This window comes from Hyposmocoma kahamanoa, unplaced genomic scaffold (genome assembly GCF_003589595.1).
Source record: "Hyposmocoma kahamanoa isolate Upper Pololo Valley unplaced genomic scaffold, ASM358959v1 62, whole genome shotgun sequence".
NCBI classification, from domain to species: domain Eukaryota; kingdom Metazoa; phylum Arthropoda; class Insecta; order Lepidoptera; family Cosmopterigidae; genus Hyposmocoma; species Hyposmocoma kahamanoa.
The window spans coordinates 9442811-9451473 of NW_020653850.1; positions in this window are offsets into that span (position 1 = coordinate 9442811).

Below are 8663 nucleotides of genomic sequence, written 5' to 3' on the forward strand. Positions count from 1 at the left end.
TATAACTTTAGTATAATGTTCAAAGACCTTCATCAAGTGATATTTTTGTTTCACATTTTTTATAAATGAATATTAATGATTAAATTATTACAATTGAAATATATTTTGCCTCTGAAGATTTCTCATATCTCTTTGTAGAACATTAATATTTGCAATTTTAATTAAAATTTTGTGTATTGACTTTGGGACCTTCATAAGCCCTCTGCTCTCTTTGGAATATAAATCATTTTTCATCGTGTTTGACTTCTATCAACATATATTTGTTTAGAAAACAATACGTTTCGTATTTGCTGTGTTACATACATACATACATAATATCACTGAAGAATTGTAGTTTGTTTACTTGGATTTTGTCTGCCGCAAGTTGAGCGAGTTATGGGAAAACATCTCAGAATGGAAACGCGGTAGACTACGTTGATGATGGTGGGATGATTAGGACTGCTTTATAAAGGACTGACCAGATGTTACGCAAAACCAGGATCAATGGAAGAAGAGAGGGGAAGCCCTTGCCTATCTGTGGAACAAAACAGGCTCATATTATTAATAATAGTTTTAACTGATTTTTTGGAGGTCAGAGATAAAGATCCTCTATTGGATGCTGATCCCAAGAACTTTAAGGAAGTTAGTTATTGAGTAGAATCGCCTAAGATGAGATCTGAGGCCTGTAGTTATACATAATGATATGGATTGATGTGTAATATATATAGGGTCATTAAAAAAAATATATTAAAGATAGAATATATCGAAACTCATTAATTAGTATGTAAAACATACTTGTCTGAAATAAACATAATAATATTTAATGTAAGCCGTGGTAGCCTAATGGTTTGACTTACTGCCTCTCAAGCGGAGGGTCGTGGGTTCGAATCCGGGCTCGCACCTCTGAGTTTCTCGGAATTTATGTGCGAAATTTAATTTGAATTTTACCATGAACTTTTTGGTGAAGGAAAACATCGTGATGAAACCTGAACGTCGAAGAAGGTTCACAACCCTCGGAAAACGTGTGAAGTCCCCAATCCGCATTGGGCCAGCGTGGCGGACTATGGCCTAAAAAACCCTCGTCTGAAAGGAGACCCGTGCCCAGCAGTGGGACGTATAAAAGGGTTGACGACGATGATGACATTTAATTACAATAACTACTTTCGAAACATGTAACACTTTATACGAGTATATACCTACAAAATAAATGTTTCATTAGTTTTAAATAAACATTTCTAAACCAGCTACATTAAGTTACTACAAAATTGCGGTGTAAGTAAACTAACAAACTAGTGCTGTAAACTCACAATAGGTAGGTAACTCAATAATTTTTATTTAAACGGGTTAACACATAAAACTAAAACAACAAAGTAACAAAAAGAAACTCGTTAAACTTTAGTGCAAGTCTAGTTTTTCATTTTGCGATATAACTTCGGTGTGCAGGGTTTCTCTGTTGCAATGTTTTAATTTACAGAATTTTGTGAATAGTGTTTTGATTAGGGTGATTTTTAATTCTTAATAAACTTCAGCGTTCAAAGTTTTAAAATTTTCATGATATTTTTTTTTTATTATCACTTTAATTATAATGTATATTATCATTTTAATTAAAATGATAATTGTCATTTTAATTGTTATAACAATTATCATTTTAATTATTATGATAATTATCTTAATATACATACGTTGATAATTTATTTTGATTTAAATTTTTATTGAATTGATATTCAATTATTTTTTATGTGGAGTAATTACTCCACTAGTTTGTTATAATTATTATTAATACAAAATACTCGAATACTCAGAAAAAAATCCTTTGATCCGGCCGGATGCGAACCGACGTCTTAGAAGACGTTGTCATCCTTTTCCGACATCCTTCTTACTGTCAATTAAGTAATACTTGAGCAAAGCTTCATACTTGATATTGTCTTTTAATTTGAGCGAGTATTGTTTATTTGACAGTAATTGGTTCGGATAGATGTCGAACGGAAAACGAGAGTACAGGGTCTGAGACGTATCCAAACGCGTCAAATGTCAATCTCAAAACAAGTCACAAACCAAACAGGTTTGATCGCAGATTTTTCTTCGTATTTATGTGGGTTTCCTCCTGTTTTTCATTTTTAATAAAAATTAAAGTCACAGAAATATGGATAATTATCGGATATATATCTTAAATGATCAAAATTAATCATCAAAGAAAATAAATATCTTTATAATTTCGAACACTCATAAACATTTACTATTTTATAAGACGCAGCACTTCCATAGCAGTTTCAATGTAGACAGATCGTAGGAAAATTAATGGTGTTGTATGTCTTCATAAAATGTTGCATAATCGCATGGACTGATGCAAATTTAAATGATTTCATTTTTTTTGCTTTCACGTCACACTTAACCGCCTTGAGCATGTTTCAATCTCATGCAAATTACCTGTCTCATGCAAATTAGGGAATTACCTACCTCCTCTTGTCGAGGAGCAGTGTCTCAATCGTTGTCGACATAATATGAAAGGAAATGTTCACAATGGCTATTTAACAAGCAGTCTCGGGTTGTACTTTCCCCCGACTAGACTTTTTCTCTAAAAACACCAATCTTGATATAACTCTTGGTAAGTTCCATTCTTTTAAAATGAAATTATACAATTACTTTCAAAAGCTATTTATCTAAATATAGCGTCGGGTCAGGAAAAATTTTCCAATCTCGAAAAATTGCATATTTCGGAAAAATGAACATTTTTTCTATATTTTTCCACATTTGCCAATTGACAACTGTCAAAAGCTGAAGATACTGAACGAAAACGATAGAGCCATTATAAAGATTATTTAACCGATGATTAATTTTTTTCTCTGTTCAATTATTTTAAATCTCGTTTTACTCTAACTAGCTTTTAGCTATACAATTTTGTCTTATAATTCACATTAAATAAAACTTCAAAAGATATGTCTAAATGTAGAACATAATAAATATAAGCCTTCGAATTATATTTTTTTCCTTTTCCAATTCGTTATAAAGAACTTATAAAAAGAAAATATATTATAAGTTTTTGGTTAAGTTTATAATGATTGTACTTTTGTATCGTCATGCCTAACCAAATATTATTGTATTTCTTTTAGTGCATGCTTTGCAAGGAGGGCTTTTAAGAAATAGGACACTCAGTTTATAACCATAGTGTCTGTATACCTGCATAGTTATAGTGTACTCATTGTTGTGAGAGGCTGATTAAATAAATAAATTGATTCAGCTAAGCGATGAAAATCGAATAAATAAAAATCAGTTCAAATAAAATGGCAACACGGGAGAATGAAAAGTAGATACCAGCAACGCAAGCCGGTGTGGGGCATACTGATTTTGGCGGTTAAACAATAACACGTGCTTAAAAAGGAATATATGGCATTTGTTAGATTCCCTGGGTTTTTGGTTTACATCATCCTTACATAATATATTATATTATAAATTAGCAGCAGTAGAGCTCCCTGTGAAAGACTTCGTTCCGGGAAGTATTGTCACTTTACCTATTTCTGCCGCCAATAAGTATTGTGAGCATTATTGCGTTTCGGTTCTGAAAGGTAAGGGTACTGGTGAAATTTTTTATGTTTTTATTTTTTTTACAATACTAAATTGCTCATAGGACTTTTCAAATTATGTCTCAGAGTGACGGGCGCGGTGGCAGTGCCCCTCAGGTTTTTGCGACTTATGTTATGAACAGGGGTGTCGCTTACTACCGGGCGCACAAATTGTTCGTCCCGTCACAAGGTAAATACATATATTACTAATTAAATTTAAAATTTGGTAGCAATAGAGCTCCTTGTGAAAGAGTTAGTCCAGGGTACTACTGTCACCATGCGGTAATGTCAGCATTACTGTGTTCCGGTTTTGAAGGGTGCTGGTGAAATTACAGGCACATGGGACTTGTCAACTTATGTCTCAGGGTGACGGGCGCAGTGATAGTGCCCGTCAGATCTTTGCAATTTGAAGCTCTGAGTGGCACTATCAAGGATAGGCATGTAGCTTACCATCAGGCGCACGACTTGTTCGTCTCGTCAGTTGAGGTTATAAAAAAAGAAAAAAAAACAGGCATGAAAAACTAAATCTAATATTGATGACTCCTATGCGTTATATTAAAGTGAAATGAGGATAGTTTTAGGAAAACTTTTTATTATTGTTTACCTACGATAGCCAACTGGATAAACAGAACCGTTACCTACTAAATAATTCAAAATGTATGTTGTTATTTTTATTTTGACACAGTACGTTCTTTGATATAATGGTTTAATCACGATGTTATCCTTCACTGTTTGTATTGCTACTTAAACAATAACAAATATTCAGGGCTATTTTTAAAATACTAACAACCTCGCAGAACTATATTACTAACATCATAAACTTTGCTTTGATTTTTTAAAACTATGATGTTTTATTGGCAGCTTTTGGTGGCCTATTAGGTCAATGTATGTGACTATTCATTTACTCAGTTCGTACTATGACGCGACTTTAACATTAAAGTAATATTGCTCTTATGTCAAATTTAGCAAATTAAAATAGTTACTCGGATGCAATGGAAACAATATTATTTTTAGTTTTATTGCCTTAATATTGATTTGTAATGATTACTTAAACTAAACTTTTACCATGGCGCAGTTGAAATGGTGTTGGTGGTCACCACTTCGCCATGGTAGTTTAGTGTTGCTGCCATGTCGGAGTCCACGATATGAGGCGGGCTGTGTTCTTCCAGTCGCGGTATTCTTCGACGTCGGGTTGTATTCTTCGTCGTCGGGTTGTGTTCTTCGTCGGCAGGGTCACCAGTTTACCATGGCGCAGTTGAAATGGTGTTGGTGGTCACCACTTCGCCATGGTAGTTTAGTGGAGAATGATAGACGAGTCGTGGGTTGGTAAATGACTGTATATTAATGAGTATCAACTAATGTATATTTTGCTTGAGCTACTTATTTATACTAATTTGGTACGTGTGTCTTATGCTTATTCACAAGGCATGGTTGTTACTTTTGCTAGCACTAAGACGTGCCTGAATGTCGGAAGAGGATTAGACATTCTGGCACGTCTGTGGCTGCTACAAAACTAAACTAAATTTAAAAAATAAAAAAATTTAAAAGAAATAAAAATTAAAAAAGAAATAATTAAATAAATAAAAAAATTAAACTTAATATTTACACATATCTCTTCAATAATTTGTTTATTTCTTATTTAATAACAGATAGGAAATAACTTCTCGTTAAATAAAAATACGCGTCGTTCCTTGGCGAAGCTAACAGTTGACACTAGACTACAATCCGGAATACACAACGTGACTATCAAGACTTAGCTTGTTTTATGTATTTTTCTTCATGAAAATGCGGAAAAACTATTGAAAACAACGTAATTTTAATAGAGTTTATTATTACATGCTATTCTTTTTTTAACTGTCAAAAATTCTCTGAATGTAAAAAACATTAAGTAACTACTTAAACATTATACTCGATAAGACGATTCGGAACATGAAAAAAGAAACAGATGGCATTATATAGTTCACATGGCGTTATCTCTTTCCTATTTTTAGTAAGGAATAGACAATATTGGGAAATCATTCGTTCTTTCAATTACTTTTGCAATAATATATTACTTGGTTGACAAGTTCGTCATGGTACGAACATGAGTAATATTATTACTTTAAGCTTACATTGAAATAAGATTGTTTTTGGAAAGGTTATGGTAGGCCCCCTGGTTTCCTTTTTTCAGTACCAGCGGTCATATCTACTGATTCTTTGAAACTTACTTACTGTACACTATGCATGTTGTATTATTATTATCACAAATAAATTTATTATTACTATTACTGTTACTGTCACTGTCACTGGCACTGGCACTATCACTGTCACTGTCACTGGCACTGTCACTATTACTGTCAATATCACTGTCACTGTCACTATCACTATCACTATCACTATCACTATTATTATTATTATTATCAACGAATACAAATTTTCATGTCATGTTTCATACATGTCACTTTTGTTTCATGAGTTTTACAAAACATTATAAATTTACCAAAAATGGACTTTTAAGTTTTTGTAGTACTATCAAATGGTCTTTAGATATGTATTTTATAGTAATTTGTTTAGCAATGCGTGTTCACATTCATAAAAATAATTTTGTTGGTGGATGCTTTCTTTTGCTACCGCACAGAGTCATCACCGTTTAGAGCGATCTATTCCGCATTCTAACTGCTGCCCTGACGGGTCATGGTCCATACAATAAACAGCTTTTCAATTTAGGTATCACCGACACCCCTCTATGCAGAGCGTGCATGGAGGGGGAGAAAACGGCTGCGCACATCCTACTACAGTGCTTTGGCGTGGCCAACTTCAGGGCGAAGTATTTTTTAGTGCCGAGGTCGCTCCCCGAAGTCTCCAACAAACCGAGGAGGTTGCTGAGATTCCTGGAGGAGCTTGGGTGGCATGAGTAGGACCTTGCACCCATCGCACGCAAAATAGGCGCCTTGACGTCGAATTGCGGACACCAGCCCGTTACACCAAGGACTATGTACCAAGAGCGATCTATTCAATCTTTTTCATATTAATTGTACGAAAGTGAAATCTGATGAATTATTAAAAGTCATGAAACAAAAGTTGTTGTTTATGATTTCACTAACATATAATAGTCCCAACATTTGTTAGTATTTCAAAAATACCCTGTATATAACTTAGGAATAAACATTATTGGTACATGCTGTCACAGGCATACGAACCGTCAACCTCTGAATTGAAAGGCAACCGTTTTCCCTTTTTATCTACTACCGACATCAACTCAAAGTTACTTTTTATAATTATTACAATCCTATTCTCAAAAAGCGTAACAAAATGGAAAGACAAGTAGCGCATTAAAGGAATCTCGGTGGTAATTCCTAATGGTCTTGCCAGCAACATAATGCCGTCCATAAAAAATTCCCTGTGACGCCTGCTTTCGGTTAATGGATGGTATTGGATAACGAAATGACAATGGCATTTACAAAGAAAACCTTTAAACATTAGTTGAGTTAATCGCTTCGCTTGTGTGCCTTGTTCCTATTCAATCATGTATTCTTCAATGGAGTTGAAAGGTATGTTGAGCATGAAAAGACAGTTGGTTAATCTAGGTTCTATTGCTTGTCTATGGCGCTGTAGAATTTCTTTAAAAGGCGCGCTTTATTTAAAGTACTGTATTATGAAAAATACACTTTTGATTCGAAATATGAAAAGAGATGACGAATTTTCTTGAAATAACTGGTCATCGTAATTCCATTTAGACTCCGCTGAGACTATATTGCAATTATGATAATATTTGTTACTCTGCTAAAATGTAGTCCCAATGGCAGTTGAGTCTCAATAGTGTCAATGGATTGGCACTGATTGCATTAATTCCTTCAACCACTAACGATCGATGTTACCTTACTAAAACTATTATTTACTAAAACTATTATCTTATTTTTTATTTCGTTTAATCAGCAATTTAATTTACAAATCTTAGAATAATAACGCATAGAAACCTAGCCCGCACACGCTAAGTGAGGCAAGTTAGAGGGTTCCAAACGCGTCCCAGGAGCGCGCGGGCTGTTAGTGCTCAAGGTCATATTGCACCGCGAACAGCTCCAAAATTTTTTGCTAAAAATGACGAAATGTGCGGTAAATGGGTGTAAAAATACAACAGACAAACAAAATAGACACTAACATCGCATTCCACAAGTAAGTAATGCGTTTCAACTCATATTTTTATGTAAATATTCACTAAAACAGAAAAATAATTTCGCGGCAACAAGATACGAAAGTGTTGCAAAGTAACGAATTTTTTTTCTCCCCATTTTGCTATTCTGTATCAAAATAATTATATTACGTAAATTTTAGTGGTGCCTGTAATTTCGATTTATTTGCGCATTTTGAACTAATATTTACTCGAATAAACATTAAATGTTTTCGTTAACTCCTGTAAGTGATTGGGACACTTAATTATTTTATAATACTTTTAACGGCTCTGCGTTCATGCTTTATTGAATAATTATTTATATTAATTTTATTTGAATTGGAGCACATATTGCAACAAATTTACAGTATATATTTGTTTCTACTATAGTGTTGGCACCACCAGTACAACTTTGATAGCTTATTATATGTCTTTCTTTTCGTAACTCAAGCGAAATATTTTATATTAAAATATTTTATTTTCTTAAAAGGGGAGCATTCTTAAGCGATTTTTTAATCTATTTTAACAGTTATTTTCTTTAATGTTTGCTTATGGCATTTTCGGTTTTAGGTTTCGAATATGGCACTTATTTCTAAATCCAAGATGGCGGGCGCGATTTTTCGAATAATGGCAAGTTGGGTATCGTTTTTGAGATGTTTGGGAATGTTCAATACAAATATGGGACTCATTTCTAAATCCAAGATGGCAAACACGACAGTTCAAACAAAAGCAATATTCGTAATGAGCACCCCCAAATACCTCGAAAACGATACCCAACTTGCCATTATTTGAAAAATCGTGCCCGCCATCTTGGATTTACAAATAGTGCCATATTCACATTGAGCATCCCCAAACACCTCGAAAATGATACCCACATAGCATTTTTTTGAAATAATCGTGTCCGCCATCTTGGATTTAGAAATGAGTGCTATATTCGTCATGAGCACCCCCAAGTACCTCGAAAATGATACCCATAT